We start from the raw sequence: 16460 nt of genomic DNA, 5'->3' as shown, positions 1-16460 counted from the left end.
ACCTCATGCAGTGCCTCACCACTCTCTCCTAACATCATCCTTTCGCTCCTTGTGCTAACTGTAGTCAGCTCTCTCTATCTATGCAGAGCCCTCCTCTCTATCTCCTTCCCACACTTCAGTATCTCTGCCCGTTTTGCCGTATCATCCTCCCTCAGTATCTCTTCTCTCGCTTACCTTTCTCTGCTCTCAGTCTCTGTCCGTCTGTCTCAGCTTGGTTGAACAGATAATTCCTCATGTGGGAAGTGCTGGGAGTGTTACTTTAAAATGTATTTCAGTACATATTGCAGAATATATTCATTTAAATGCTATCTTTAATGTATTGAGTCAGATTGCTCAAAGTGAACAACATATTTAACGCTTTGAAATTTGTACTACACTGATGCCAGAAAAAGAGTTTATCTAATGACGATGTTTTGATTAGCGTTTACGTAGCACCAAGTTCCCATAAAAACCAGCAGACCAGATAAGAATTAAACTAAATTTATAGTTCCACAGAATATTTTGCTTTCACTTTGCTGCATTACAAAAATTAATCTTAAAATAAAAATATCAAAAGGTTACTGGCCATTGAACAGAATACAGGTTTAAGGTACCTCCTAACTGGCTTCACCTTTCAAACTCATCACAGCTTATATAGAAGAACAAAAGAAAGGCAACATATTTTTTTTTAATCTGGTACAGTATATTTTGTCAAACAGTTGGGGAACAGTATTTCTTTCAGCTTGCAAAAGTCACTGCATGTCACTAGTACGCAGTATAAATAGGTGCAGTAGCAATAGATAATTAGACCTGCATTCAACTAAACTATAAGTATTCTTTATGATGACAGCAGACTTTAAAAAGTAATAACTTCATGTACTCTGTTGATTGAAGAATGTAACTGTCTGTTAATTACTAGATATTTAGATTGTAACTTTGACTCATATTTTGTATTCTAAATTCATTTGACTTGTAGTGTACCCTGCTACAGCCAAGCACTGGATGTTGCTAAATCAGTAGATAGCTTTCTCACCTTCCACTAACACCTGTCACATACTCACGCACACACACATAACCATTCATTCCCGTGGACACATACAACTCTTTCAGGGTAATCCATGGGAATGTCCAGATGGATATAATCTGACAGTCAGCTCCAGTGTACTGTTCAAAAAGAATATTTATTTCAGAGGATTAGGATTTCTCTAATTCACACATATTCAGCAAGGGGACAAAGAAAGAGATAGGAGAGGAAAAAAGAAAAATAGGGACAGAGACCAAAAATAAAAAGGGAAAGAAAAAAAGAAGCGCAGAAAGAATGGAAATTTGTGCATATTATCAGCAAAACTGGTCAAACTCGTTAAAGGCAACAAAAGCAGCTCTCTAATTGCCTGAGCATAGTTCTGCAGAGCTGAACTGATGTAAATGCTACACAGTACAGTGGTACTATGGACAGTCAGTTCAGCAAAAGCTTGGGTAGAACCTTGAGGCCTCTAACATGTTGACCTGCTATAATTCAGATTCAGGGTTAAACATAAGCTGTGACTGGGGATATTTCTGCATAGAAGGTCAAACCATATCTTATCACAACTCAACAGAGATGTGATGTCAGTGGTGTCAGTTATAGATGCACTACCATCGAGATGGAATAACCCAACCCAACAGAAAAGGAGTTGAGTGATTATTATTTGTGTGTCTGCTGAACACAAGTTGTTTCACTTGTTAAAGAGCCAATTGTAGCCATGTGTTCAAAGTCTTGTACCTCTATACTGCAATCAAATATGCCCACTGTGGTCACATGACTATACAATAAAACTGTTACAATCACTTGACACCTATGAATGACACAGTCTCCTCTGACAAGGCATCAATATGTCTGGAGGTGAATTTGAGAGACCCATCTACACAAGATGGGTCTCAACAAAACAAGATTAAGTGATGAGCCAAACGTACACACAAGGATACAATGACCTATCTCATCAACTCTCTCCTGTATTTCGCCACACATCCAGAGTTGTGTGCGTGCGAGTGTGTGTGTGTCAGAAAGAAGGAACTAAAAAGTGAGAGGGATAGCAGAGGTTGATGGCATGGAGATATGACACTGGAACCCCTTCTGAAGATGAAATATCACAGTTCAACTGCAGCTATCAAAGCATGCCACTCTTCAATAACTCAGATGTATCAGGATATCAAACACCTGACAGATGTGAAGGGAGGAAAAGAGCATGTGGAGATGAGGAGAGATGGCTTTTTGAGATGGAAAATAGATCAGAAAGGAATATATATATTGACTGTTATAGAAATATCCTACTAATGGTTGGTAGGACCGAAAAACAGCGCAGAGGCACTAATCATGGCAGCATAGAAACAAGCTCTGAGCATGAGATCAACAGAGGCTGGGGTCTACCACACCAAGCAAGACCCCAGGTGCAGGCGGTGCAACGATACCCTTAAGATAATTCAGCACATAACAGCAAGGTGCACGATGCGAGTAGGCAAGGCATACGTGGAATGCTATAATAAAGTGGCTGGTATAGTATACATGAACATCTGTGCAGAGTATCAACATGGGAAATGCCCCCTAGAGTGGTTGAGAGAGGAGCTTGACAAGAAGTAGAAGGTGAAGTGACCGGTGGTGTCTGTGGTAATCTGAGCACTTGGGGCAGTGACCTCAAAGCTGGGTGAGTGGCTCGTATGTATTCTCATGCACTCTCAACACCAGAACAAGGTTGACTCGAGTAGTTGACTTGGGATGATTTGGTTTGTGTGTGAGCGCGTCTGTGCATGTGCACCAACCTGCAGGGGGTTAAACACAACAACGTGAGGCAGAAATGTCACACATTTATGCTTTTATCAGGATGTGTAACTTTGAGGGCTTCTGCCTCTGAAAGCTTCCATCATATTTCATCATGTTTCATTAAAACATTTGCATATACAGACATGGGAATCTACACACATAGATGCCCTCTAGCTACCTTGAACGAGGGGGGGGGAAAGGGTATCCCATCCCTCTATAATAACAGCTATGAGCCCTACCACCATCCTAAACTCACTTTACTTTCAGTCTAGACACCCTAAACCAGGTTTTCAGATTAGTTTATATCTGTGATACTAATGTTATGTTATGGATTGATACCAATTCACCAGTTTTACTCGTGGTGGTGGTGGGGGCTTTATCAATAGGAACAGCTGCAAAACATGTGAAAAGACAGTTAAAAGTACTTCATATATTCATGTACTTCATATATTCTAAAGTTGTTAAGTGGGCCAGATTGGAGTCTTTGGCAGGCCAATTTTGGCCCCTGGGCCTTATGTTTGACACCCCTGCATAAGAGTTTTCAAAAAATTAGAAAATAAGCACAGAAATACACAAACCCCATGCTTAAATATTATATGCATGTATATATGTATCATAATAGGAACATAATTTGGGCCTGGGAAGTAATTAAAGAAGGTTATTAGCAGGAAAAGATTAACAGGATTTTAAGTGACAGGCGCAGTGGTGATAACATTACCAGCAACATTAGCATGAGCTGATGTGTTTTGTCCATGAATTAAGTTGTCAGTGAAGCTTTAATTTCCATCAGTTTTGTAGACTGTTTTGCAGCTCTGATTTATTTTTCTGTTTATTTGTGTTCATGAAAATTATTCAAGAAAAAGCCTTTTATTTGATTTCTAACTGAATATGGAGCAAACATATTAAGCACCTGCTAGTCAGACATTCTCCTATACTGGCAATGTGTCTACTGCTGTCTGCTATCTCAAATATTTCTAATATACACACAAAAACAAAAGCACATTTATAGATATTGTGTTTTTAATGCAGTTTCTGATAAATATAAAATACTAATTTATGGTTTTTACATTACATGCTTTTTTAAATACTGACAATGAGCAAATATATGTAAAAAAAAAATCGTCAGTTTTTATACCATTATATTGGCATACGATTGCAACCTCAAGCTGTACTGAAGAGTTAAAATGCTCACTTGTTAGTGAGTATCCTATTATAACAGGTGAAGTTTGGATAGTCAAGCTGACAACAGTTTTAGTGCATGCTCAATATTGTAAATAATGCAGAATAGGCTGAGTCTCATGGATGTTGTCTTCATTCATTTTTACTGGTTCAGTTACACAGTAGTACTCAAGCTTTCTTTGCTTCCCTCTGTGCTTGATAGCTTGTCCAGTATGTCTGGACATGTGCAGATGTAGGCATGCAGGCGTGTATTTAATGTGATAAACACACCTTTTAGTTGAGGTCACAAAAAAACAACAGGTTAATGGTTTGCTGCTAATTGCTTTTTGATTGCCGAAGTTAATTACTAGACACACACTTCAGAACAGGTTTCCTTTATAGCACTGGTATTAACCCCACAGTGTCTTTCTCACTCTTTTCTGTGTGTCAGATTCAGAAAAAATGTCAAGTGACTTTATAGATTAATATAAAATTTGCTTACACTGTTGAATTAAAAAAAATGCAAATATTGTGCTTTGTGACAGTAATGAAAACACATCCCAAAGTTGTTTCAGGATTATGTCTCTTGATGGCTCTGCTAAGACTGCCTTGTCTCTTTTATTTATAGCATTTTCATGTTGCCTAGGTTTACAAACCTAGGCAGGTTTAAAAAATTGCAGAATAGAAAATGGTATTGGTTTTTAGAATGCCTTTTCCTTTTGATGCTGTGAAGCACAATGCTGAAAGCAAGGACACAGCAGGAACTCCAGTCCTCTGTGTTTTCTGAGGCTACACACTATTGCTAACTGCATTACTTTAGTAGATATGGCCAGATACACAGCTGATGAAACTCTGTACCCTCCACCTCAACTTTAACTCAAAACACGTGTATACTTGTGTTTCAGGGAGAAATTGTGTTTCTGTGCCAGTGTGAGTCAACGTGTACTTTGGTTAGTGAGTGAGGGATACCTGGGGCTCATTGCTCATCTCAGTGGGTATAAATAGAAAAATTGAGAGCCAGGAATATAAGGGCATCATTGTGTGTCTGAGGGGGGTGAGAGGCTGCAAGAAGAGAAAAAAAAAAACATCTAATCTGATAGCAGGTGGATTCAAATCTAAAGAAATGTTAAATTTAACAGCAGGTATAATTTGTCTGATTGAAACTATATTCAAATTGGCACCAGCTAAATAACCTGGGTCAGTATAAAGTGTAATGTTAGCATCCAGAACTAATTTTTCAAAAGCAGGCTCAGATTTTTTGCAAAAGGTGCCTTCATGACACTTTTTCCCTCTTCCTCTGGGTTTTCTTGGGTCATTCATTTTTCCTTTTTCTTTTTTTTTTTTTTTTGCAGCAGCAGACTTTTGGGAATTGGCCACCACCAACCCAGCAACAGCTCCTTGAAAACAGTCCAGACATCTAAACAAAATAAAGATTTGGTTAAAAACGTGAAAAGAATTGAGACATTTTTGCAGGACACTGAAAAGATATTTAGAAAAAGACATTCCTATGTGTGGTACAGCATGTGAAAACCTAATTTCAAAACTTCTATGCTTTGCTTCTTCTTATTAATTTTTATGCTTCCAAAAACTTTGAAACTTCTAAATTAATATGTAAAAAACAGATGCGATTTATCTAACTTTGATTATTTTTCATGAATTCTTTTCTTGAAGATGTTAAACTATGTCTGTTCTTTGAATTATCATATTGTAGCACATTCGTAAACAATTAAGTGTTGATTAAAAGCTCTATGAAAAACTAGGTTTACAAGAAACCGTCAATGGATCACATTAAATACAGCATCATCGCGAAAGATTGAAAAGCCGTCCGCATTAACATTTTGCTGGCTGGCTATCCAGGTTGAACTCCTCTGCATGTGTGGAGTACTGAGGGAGGGGAATGTTTTAGGATGAGGACCACCTTCACTGTGCTGTTTATTTACAGTTTCATGTATCAGAAATTGTTTGATAAACAGCATTTTTTGGTTTTAGTATTGAAAGATATTCCATTGAAGTTGAGATAAAAATGGGAAATGATGGAACGTTGTTCTTAAATACATGAGTTCTTCGCCGTCTCTTTGCCTGATTTTTATCCATGCGACATCAAGTATGTCATATGACACATTGCTTACCAGTTCACCACTGTTCCACCTAAGCATTTGGGAACAACACTTACATGTACTTTTCATAGTTGAAAAAAAAGATAAGCTGCCATTAGTAATATTTGTACGTGTACCTGGAGCCGACATTGTGTGGATATCAGATCACAACAATTCACAACCAAACAAAATAAAAAACAACAACTAGTTGTGATCTGTACACATATTAAAATTTCAGTTTTGAAACAATGTTTAACCCATTTCTGAAAGCTTAGTACCATTTAGGCATCTTTCAGCCCTATAATCAATGGAAAATTACTGTGTGTAAGCATGAATTTATGGTTAAAATTATAGTTCTGTTTAGGTCTCTGTCAAAACTCTTCACCTTTCCATTTACTGCCACATTTAAAAGCAAAGGGGCATATTTTTAAAGACTGTGAGTGGCTGACCACATTTAGTCCAGACAACAACATCCATGGATGTCTGATGCTTTATTGGGGTACTAATTTGTCTATAGCATTTAGTATGAGTTTACACTACTGTTAGCTTCACACAGGGTATTGTATTCACACAGACACTAAAGTGTATTACACAGTGCATAGCGTTCTGTCAAAGTGTCACATTTTTGGTCAACTTTCTGAATAAAAGGTAGAATTGAACAAATAAGATGAGAGGGCAGCGCCTCTCATAACGTGTTAAAAGCACACAAGTGTGTGTGCTCTCAGAAGTGAATGCATACCTTAGCGTCACCACACCTGGTGTCCATATCACTGCTCCTCAAAGAGGGAAAATGCACCTGTAGAAGAGAGCGAGGGAGAAAAAAGGAAGGGGGGAGAGAGGGATACAACATTAAGAAAAAGCACTTGTCAGGTAACCCATTAGAGTACCATTACAATACCAATCTCTTTTCCACATCTTTCCCTTTCACAGTGTGTGTGTGTATATAATTCTCCTTGTGTGCCTCCAGTCACCAACGGGGATATGAGATCATTACCTGTGACTGCGAGGCTAATGTCATGCACAGCCTCAAAACACACATATACACACATAAGCGTACACACAAGCAGACTAAAGAGAATAATGTGACTCTGCCTCAGTAACAAAACTACGGTGACCGCAGGGCTCGTCTCCATTTGGATAAGGCACGCTGTTTTACAACCTGCTTCCAACACCGGCAGATGAGAGAAACAAGAGGATAGAGAGAAGAGGGAGAAATGATAGAAACATGAATTGAGGGGATTCTAATTGGAGACATGGTGGGAACGAATAGCTCGCTCTTTCTGATGGAGAAAAAAAAAACAGATGAGCTGCACTAAACCGGGAAAAAGGTACAGCTGCAGACATAATGTATGCCTCAGAATACGCTCATTAGCAGTCGTGGGAATGTGAATGACAGATGCAGATGGAGATGATGGGAGGGGTGGAAATGGGTCAGAAGGTGGAGATGACTGTCCTGGCCTCTAATTAACTTTTCCATCAGCCTATGGCTCTTACTTCCTATTATCGCCACTTGCTCCTTTACTCCTACTGCAACCATATGACAAGAGTATGTAAAGGAAAAAAGGCAGGAACATGTGTCTTTGTCTACAGTAAAGAGACTATTCATTTTCATACAGAAATATGCCTTTTTTAACTCTAATATTCAACATCATTACAGGCGCAGAGCAGGGATTTGAAGCACAGGTTAATGATTCCAGTTCAGATCAAGAGTTTCCATCCAAACTTCCCTCACAAAGAGAGGCTGGGTCAACTGGTCAGCTTTTTTTGACATGCAGGTCCAAATGCAACATGCTGACTTCATCACCATAAAATATTTCTCTGCATTAATCTGTGGAGACATTTGTATGTACCATATTTTTCGGAGTATAAGGGCGTACTTAAAATCCTTTAATTTTCTCAAAAATCGACAGTGCGCTTTATAATCCAGTGCGCCTTATGTATGTATTCTGGTTGTGCTTACTGACCTCGAACCGATTTTATGTGGTGCATAAATATGTTTTAATACGACATTCGTAAGCTACGAAGCCGCATCGCTTGGTGGATCGTCGGAGCATTACAGCTACCGTAGTCAGGAGCCTCGCAGAGTAATCTGGGACCAAAACTCTGTCCGCTTCAGGTCCCAAAGTCAAACGAACACTGTGGCATCACTGAGAGTTAAAAACTGTCTAAATCCTTTCATCTTTAATAAAATGATCAGCGTTGCTGCTTTACCAGGTGTAACAATTAAGTTTAACATCCAGGCATCCATGAAAACTGAATTTATTAAATTTAACGGAGTTAGAAGTTAGCAGGAAGTTAGCTCGCTAGTGTCCACCTAAACATGATATACCATGTTTTGACTGAGAGATTTTTGAAAGAATTAAAACATACAGCTCTGCTATCACTTCCAACATAAATGAAGACAAAAAAAACAAACAGCAGTGACTTTTGTAGGGTTACTGAAGATGGACTAGGTGGTCTATAATGATGTGCTACATGATCACTAGCGACACAGCTATGTTAGCATAACATAAATACTGAAGCTGGAGGATGAACGCTAACTTTTGTCCACTCGACAAAAGTTAACGTGAGGGTTCTCGATGGTTAGGCACAAATGCAATTGCATGGCAGGCTGCTGTAAACGGACCAAACTTCAGTCAGGAGAACAACTGAGATAATCTATCCACAAAACACGGTTAGTCATTAATATACTGCAACAACATGGGAATAGAGCAGCTGCAAGAGAATTCAAAATTAATCAAACAATGATACGGAAGTGGAGGAAGCAAGAAGAATGAGTTGAGTAAAGTTTGATTTATCTGACTGTTTTATTTTGCCTAATGCGCCTTATAATCTGGTGCACCCTATGTATGAAAACAGAGCCCTTCATCGACAGTGCGCCTTATGGTCCGAAAAATACGGTATATTCACAGAAATACAATTACTACATACACCTTCAAAGGGAGGCATGCGTGGGACTTCCATCATATAATTTTAGTGTAGAATGATGAAGCGTTTTGAGTCTTCAATTGCTTTGTGAATCTGGCAAATTATACTATTAATACCCAATGACTTCTCAGCATGCTTATTTTAAGATTTCAATTATGAACAATAACATAATTTCAAGGGTAGTATTATTAATTTATATGAAATCTGTAACTCTCTCTTTATCTCTGTGTATGTATGCATTCAGCCCGTTATTGAGGCCAAAAGAGTAATTCACATGATCTACAATACTAAACTATATAGTTTATTTTCTTGCTGATAAACTGAAAAAAATAAAGACAGATAGGTTTATTCTATTTATTCTTGCATTGTTTAGATGCACAAACAAAAAAAACTGTGTCAGGACTTGTTTCCTCCCCCACACTGAACTACATATGGTAATGCTGTGATTCCCTCTCTCCTCAGAGTCTTCTTCTACTCCAGTCATCTCCTGTTCCCATTTAATTGTCTCTTTCAATCTAATTTTGTTTTCAATTTCAATTACTTAAACGTCACATTAGCAACACTGCACAGACACAAAGAGTATTAACAATGCGATTCACAGAACGTATGATTTCATTCTGTCTCCTTCACACTCTCGCTCTCTCGCCTCCCAAACATGCACACCGACTACGTGTCTCCCTCATAATCATGTTGGAATCATGAGGAAAGACATAGGAATATAAAATATTAACTGCACATTTATTCTAGGCAAGCAGAATATGAAATAAATTAATCATGGCGTACAAGGCTGTCTAGATTCTTATCCTTTATTCTTATCTGTCTTCATGTGCTGTGATGTGCGTCGCAGGAAATTAACAGTGGCCAATGACAGCGACCAGTGTGTGCACCATATGTATATATGTGTAAGTGTGTGTGTAAAATGATCTAACCATTTCATATCTATTACTAAATGCAGCAGCGCCACTTGTTCTTCTCACATTTTATCTACGTGCAGCGATTTTTCCTGTCCCCCAACCGACCCAAACCAGTTAAATCAGTAATGCAATGCCTTCTGTGGTTTGAGTACCTTTGCAACACCTGAGAAAATTACTCTGATAACGGCATGGTGGTTTCTTCCTGTTAAAAGGGAGCTTTTCCTTCCCATTGTTGCCAAGTGCTTGCTCAAATAGGGTCGTTTGGTTGTTGATGTTGGCGGCACCTGGTTTGCATCTTCCATGGGGTGGGTTCCATGTGATGGCGAGCTTAGGCAGTCAATGTGGGGGTTGACGTAGAACATGGCCTCCAAAGCGCACACGCCGCTCAGTCACAATGTCCTGGAGGGGACGTGTGGCAGTTTGACGGTGTACTTCTTCGTTGGTGACATGGTCGCAGTAGGAGACCCCCAGGATCCATCTTAGCCATAGCTGCTGGGCCACATTGAGTCTTTTGGTGATTCTGGCTGATGTTTTCCACGTCTCACAGGCGTAGATCGCGGTAGGTATAACGATGGAGTTGAGCAGGCGAATCTTCGTCGCCAGACCGATATTTGAGGTCGACCAGGTCGTCTGGAGCCGCTGAAAAAACGCACCCGCTTTTACAATTCGACACGTAACCTATCCTCATGACCTTGGTCTTGTTTCCATTGATCCGTAAGCCCACCTTGGCTGCCTCTTGCTCCAAGCATGATGTCATAGTAATAATGTTTTTCTGGATGTCGGCCAACAAAGCGATGTCGTCTGCGAAGTCGAGGTCATTCAGGCGTGTTGGTGGATGCCAGGGTATCCCAAAGCCATCTTGGTCCATGGCACTCCACATAACAAAGTCAATGACAAGAAGGAAGAGGAAGGGAGAGAGGATACACCCTTGCCTCACACCGGTCTCGATGGTGAAGAAATCCGTGTAGCCCTCCTCTGTGCGAATGCAGCAACTGGAATGAAGGTATAGAGTTTAGAATATTTTGACAAACTGCTCAGGGATGCCATATGACCGGGCAAAATTACACAGGGAATCTCGATGGACACTATCAAATGCCTTTGTGAAATCGACGAAAGTAATTGAGAGGCGGAGGTTCTGGTCCACCGCCTTATGGAGTCTTCGGAGGAGGACAATGCTAAACACTTTGCCTGGAACAGAAAGGAGTGTGATTCCTCGCCAGTTGTTGCAGTCTGCCAGGTTGCCTTTTTTGGGGAGCTTTATAATGACTCCTTTTCGCCACTCTTCTGGCACTCGCATCGATGACCAGGATGAATTGAAAAGGTCCGTTATTTCATTGATGAGGCACTGTCCGCCGTGCTTAAGCAGTTCCGCAGACACTATGTCCAGACCTGGCACCCTGCCATTTTTAAGGAATTTGATAGCAGCTGCTGTTTCCTCGGTGGTTATGGCCCTGAATCAGTACCACCCACCCCCACCCCACTAGCTCATTAGTCTTTAACACTCCCGACCAAGCCAACGACTTAGACATGAGGACAGATGCCATAACCACTGAGGAAACAGCAGTTGTTGTGATTTAGTGCAATATAAATAAAACTGAATTGAATTGGAAAGAATCCCTGTGTTATTTGGTTTTAAATAAAATACTGTTTTAACTGTTAATTAGCGCAATTTTTATAAAGTTTCTCCATTTTTACAGACTTGAAATTGATCAGACAAATAACTGATAAGCAGAGGTGGAAAGTAACGAATTACATTTACTTGCGTTACTGTAATTGAGTAGTTTTTTTGTGTATTTGTACTTTTTAAAGTCATTTTTCAAGTCTGTAATTTTACTTTTACTTAAGTATATTTTTTATAAAGTATTGTAGTTCGCTACGTTTTCAATCACACCCGTTACTGAGTAAATAAAAAAAACAAAAAAACATTGCGCTTCGGAAATACTGCAGGGAATGATGGGTAGTAGAACAAATTGGCGCTAAGGTCACGTTAAAGATGGAGTCTGACATCGGTGTTACAGATCCAGTGAAAAAAGAAGCCCCGTCGAATTCTGCTGACCCTGAACTCGAAGAAACGGATGTGAACCCCTGACCGTATTTAAGGGACCATTTCGGCTTCAAGTGCAAGAAAGGCAACAGCTTTATTATGCAGTGTAAGCTGTGTTTGCCCAAAGAGACCGAGTTGGCAGCTTTTAAAAATTCCACATCAAACCTGCGCAAGCATGTAGAGGTAAGTTAAATACAACTCGTACCGTTATGGTAGCAAAAAGGCTGTGTTCAAATTAATCACATTAAGTTAAGACATCTGTGAAGAACACAGATAACGTTGGTTGGTACTAGCAACTTGCTGTAATCGGGCATGTTGTTGTCCACGCAACTTAAATTTTTTTACTGGGTTGGTAAATTGCCAAAAGAAAATGTGTTTACCTACGTTTTTCCTGTTTGTTAATAATAATAATTTATTTTAAAAAATAGTTAATTTAAAGACAGAAGTGGCTACTTTCTTACTTAACCCACATATGTTCACACTGCAGGCAAAAGAATAACAGAGCGCTCACTTACCTTAGATTAGTCAAAGACAGCTGACTTCTGTTACTTGTTAATTAGCACTTGCAACCTCCCGTTAACTAGCCTGTTACTGTCCAATAAAAAAAAAACCCACAAGGTATATTGGTATAATTTACCAGCGGTAGCTATGTAATGCATTGATGTCTTATTAAGGATATCAAAAAACTTTCTCTCAAACTTAACACTGGCCTGCCTGCCTCAGCTGCCTTCGAACGTCTCTTTAGCTGTGCTGGACTACTGTTCACTGCAAAGTGAGCAAGGATGAACTCTACTAACTTTGAAAATCAACTGCTCCTCAAAATTAACAGGAAGTTCAGAGAGTAACACTCTAGGATGGATACAAAGGAACTTTAATCTAGAGGTACAGTAGGGCAGGGCCATGTTTAAAAAATTAAAAAACATTTTTAAAGCAGCTGCCGTTCAGTTCAGGATTTGTTCTCTTATTTGACAGTTTAGAACACATTCTCATGTGAAGTAATGATATGGTTTTGTATTGAAAACACTGTGATACCTGACAGTTTGGTTGATTGGTTTGGTGACCATTATCCATTTTCATGTATAGACTTGCAGTTTAACTGCCACTGCACTTTAATTTGTAAAGTTTTTCTTTTCACTAAAAAAGAACTACTTTGAGATTTATATCCCACTGTCTTTTTTTGCACTACTCGGAAGCGGCTGTCCTCCTGCTGACAGAAAACTATGTAACTTTTACTCTGAGTACATTTTAAATGAGCTACTTTTTACTTTTACTTGAGTACATTTTTAGACAGGTAATTTTACTTGTACTTGAGTAAAATTTCAGCAAAGTAATAGTACTTTTACTTGAGTAAAATATTTTAGTACTCTTTCCACCTCTGCTGATAAGCAGATTCATAGCCAGGTGTCACCTTTCTTTTTCCATTACAGATTGAGTTGAATATGCATTAAGGATATTCACTGTTCACATTAACTCTTAATATACCATTCCAAAAGTGTTGATGCAAAGAAAGAAGGCTAAAATAAAGCAGATCTTTTAAAGAACTAGATGAAACTTTATTTATTTTTATAAAGAATGAATGCACTGAGCACACCAGAAATACCAAAGGAACCTAAAGACAACAGAAGACAAGTAAAGCGAGGACCACAGAATTATTTCCTTGGTGGGGGAAAAATATTCACCAAGTCATGAACATTCTAAGGGAAGCAGGGCTATTAATAATTTACTACAGGTAACCAGTGTTGGTCAAGTTACTTGAAAAAAGTAATCAGTAACTAATTACTGATTACTTCCCCCAAAAAGTAATTAATTACTTTTCAAAAGTAATTAATTACTTAGTTACTTAGTTACTTTTTAAAAACACGATTTACAACCTGAAGAGGTGATAAAGCGATAGATCTTTCAGCATACAAAATGTAATCAAATGGAAAAGTCTCTTTTTTTAACTTGTTTTATCAGTTTTAATCTTTTAACTTTATGCATCAAGCAAAAATTTAATTATATGCAACATTCTCTGACTTGAATAAATTAGTTTAACATTTAAAGCTATTTTCTGCACATTCCAGCACATAAAATAAAATATTTTTTGTGTTTACACTTAGTCTTTCAAATAGATGCAAGTAAAACACAGCAGAAAATAAATAAAGTCAAAGACTCAGCGGTCCTTTTGCTCTATTTTCACCTGTAAAGCAGGACTGGGGTAGGCGGAGGTTTACCCTGGTGCAGGTGTGCTGCGGTCAGTTGAAGAATCCGCGAGTTTCTCTGTGAATTTCCCATTACGTCGTTGCGCACTCGGTGCTTGTTTAGGGTTTTTTTTCGCTGTAAAAAGAAGTTTTCTTCCCACGCACAATGGACGCTAATGGTTTTGTCACTTTTTATGGAATCAAACTCAAAGTAAGGTCAGTACTTCCACGCTTTAAACGCTGCACGCTCATACTCTCTCCCACAATCGATATGTGATCCATTGTTGATCTGCACACAGCTGTTGTCACTAACGGCGCACTCGCTTACGTCACTGTCGTGAGACATTCTCGCAAAAAAAAATCACGGTTTTAGTAACGCAGTAACGCAGCGTTCCTATGGGAAAGTAACGGTAATCTAATTACCGTTTTTGCAATAGTAATCCCTTACTTTACTCGTTACAAGTAACGCGTTACTGCCCATCTCTGCAGGTAACACTCAAGACCGAGAAAGGCTAGATTCCTCAAAACATCTAGAATAAGAGTCTTTGGACAGACATAACTAAGACTAATTTGTACCAGAATGAAGAAGAGAAGGGTGCAGAGAAGCAAAAGATGTGCTCATGATCCAGTGAACCAAATAGTTTGCCAAACCCAGAGGCAATGGGCAAGAAAAGCTGCGAGTGGAACCCAGCTGCTGGTGATTTTTGGCAGGTATACACTCATAAAACTAGAAGGATGAAGTGTACAAGGGGTGGCTGTAGCTCAGGAGATGGAGTAGGTCATCTACTAATCAGAAGGTTGGTTATTTGATACCTGGCTGCTCCACACTTGGGAAAGATACTAACCCTAACTTCTTCGATACATTAATTGTAGTGTTTCATAGAAACTTTGGGCAGCTTCTAGTGATCAAAACAGTTGCAAGGAGGTTTTCAGTAACCCTTTGCGATCATTTTCATTTTCTCAACAACTGCAGTTTTCCCTAGCAACCACTGGTTATCAGGGGGTCCAGGGGGGTCGATGACCAGTCTCTAGTGCTGCATGACTGGGGCTTTAGCAATTGATTTCACTGCAAATTCCAGCGACCAATTGCAATACTCATTTTTCCCTCATGACTGTTGTCATCAACTAGTTTGTCTGGCTGGGGTTTTAATTCTTATTTATCCTCATGCCGCAGTTCCCGAGTTTATTCACTGACTAAAAGAAGTCCTTTTAGTTTCTCTTCCTTTAAAGGCCATTCCTACTTTAATAACTTCTGAATGACTGCTAAGTGTAAACAAAAGACTTAAATAGATGGTGGGTGGGTCCGGTCTGGTCTCAGTGACATCATACAGAGTACAGGGTATCTTGGTCTTCTTTCTTCACTAAAAATAATTTAAAATGTTTGTGTACAGAGACAAAGTTAAAACTGTATCATCCAACTACTTAAGTCCTCATCATAAATCTAACATTATTCATTGTCTTCCCCAAAACACAGTATTCATAGCAACAAAAGTTTGTCCAAAATGACAAAAAGTATCCCGAGGAGCAGGAAGCTACTTCATCATAGCTAAAGTTCTGTTCCAGCAATAGTTTGCTTTAGAAATTATTCACTTTTAACCATTTTCTCTGTTTTCATTTCTTTGCTGCCTCTATCTCTCTATCTCTCACGCTTGATGGCCCCCCTGCATGCTCCTAATAACCCATGATGAGTCCTCCACACTTGAGCACCCTCCCATCAGACACCCGCTGAGACACACACAGACACACACACTCTACCCCTGTGTGTCGGACTTAGAGGGGTGTGGATGATGACAGCCATCAGCGGGGCAATTAATGGCCCCATTCCCTGGTTACAATACAAACAAAAAAAACAACATTAACCAGTATGGCTTGATCCTAACGGAATAATTATCCAAACATGCTGCTCTCCACTTGGACCTGGAAACTCAAAAGCCCAGTCTGCAGTGAAGCAAGACCATGGTGATACAAAGAAGTGTAGAGAGATATAAAACAGTGAGGGAGTAGAAGAAAATACACACAATTTATAAATAAGAAGGTTGAAAATTGCAAAAAAGATGAATACACAGCAGTTGGGCTAGCTAAAACGATTGATCTGATTGTTTTACACTTAGAGAAGGAGCAACCAGGAACAGAGAGAATACTAGAGCCCAGTTTGCATGGAGAAAGTGGTGCAGGTAAGATGTAAAACCGAGAGGGAGGCGTAAAAGAGAGATGGACGAAGGGAGGGAGAACAGAGAGGTGTAGACACTGGATCATGCCTGTAGCATACTGATGCTGCTTTAAGGCATGCAGTCAGCGTGGCCTTGGCTAAGCAACCAAGCATGTGCTGCAGAGGTCTGAGCTGCCTCATAACTGTGTATGCAC

The 16460-nt window shown here is 39.3% G+C and overlaps 1 protein-coding gene across 2 annotated transcripts in view; it reads right to left on the bottom strand.

Annotated features, from left to right (window-relative positions):
- Positions 1–16460, bottom strand: part of dab1a (DAB adaptor protein 1a) — a 255652-nt gene that overhangs the window by 87083 nt on the left and 152109 nt on the right. For both annotated transcript variants that reach the window (XM_080296976.1, XM_026158482.2), the window contains one exon: positions 6770–6826. The gene's annotated coding sequence lies outside the window, so the exon portion shown is untranslated. The remainder of the gene's footprint in view (positions 1–6769; positions 6827–16460) is intronic.

Source organism: Astatotilapia calliptera, chromosome 23 (assembly GCF_964374335.1).
Source record: "Astatotilapia calliptera chromosome 23, fAstCal68.1, whole genome shotgun sequence".
Lineage (NCBI taxonomy): Eukaryota > Metazoa > Chordata > Actinopteri > Cichliformes > Cichlidae > Astatotilapia > Astatotilapia calliptera.
The sequence above is the reverse complement of the archived record's forward strand: the minus strand, read 5'-3'. Positions and strand labels throughout refer to the sequence as shown.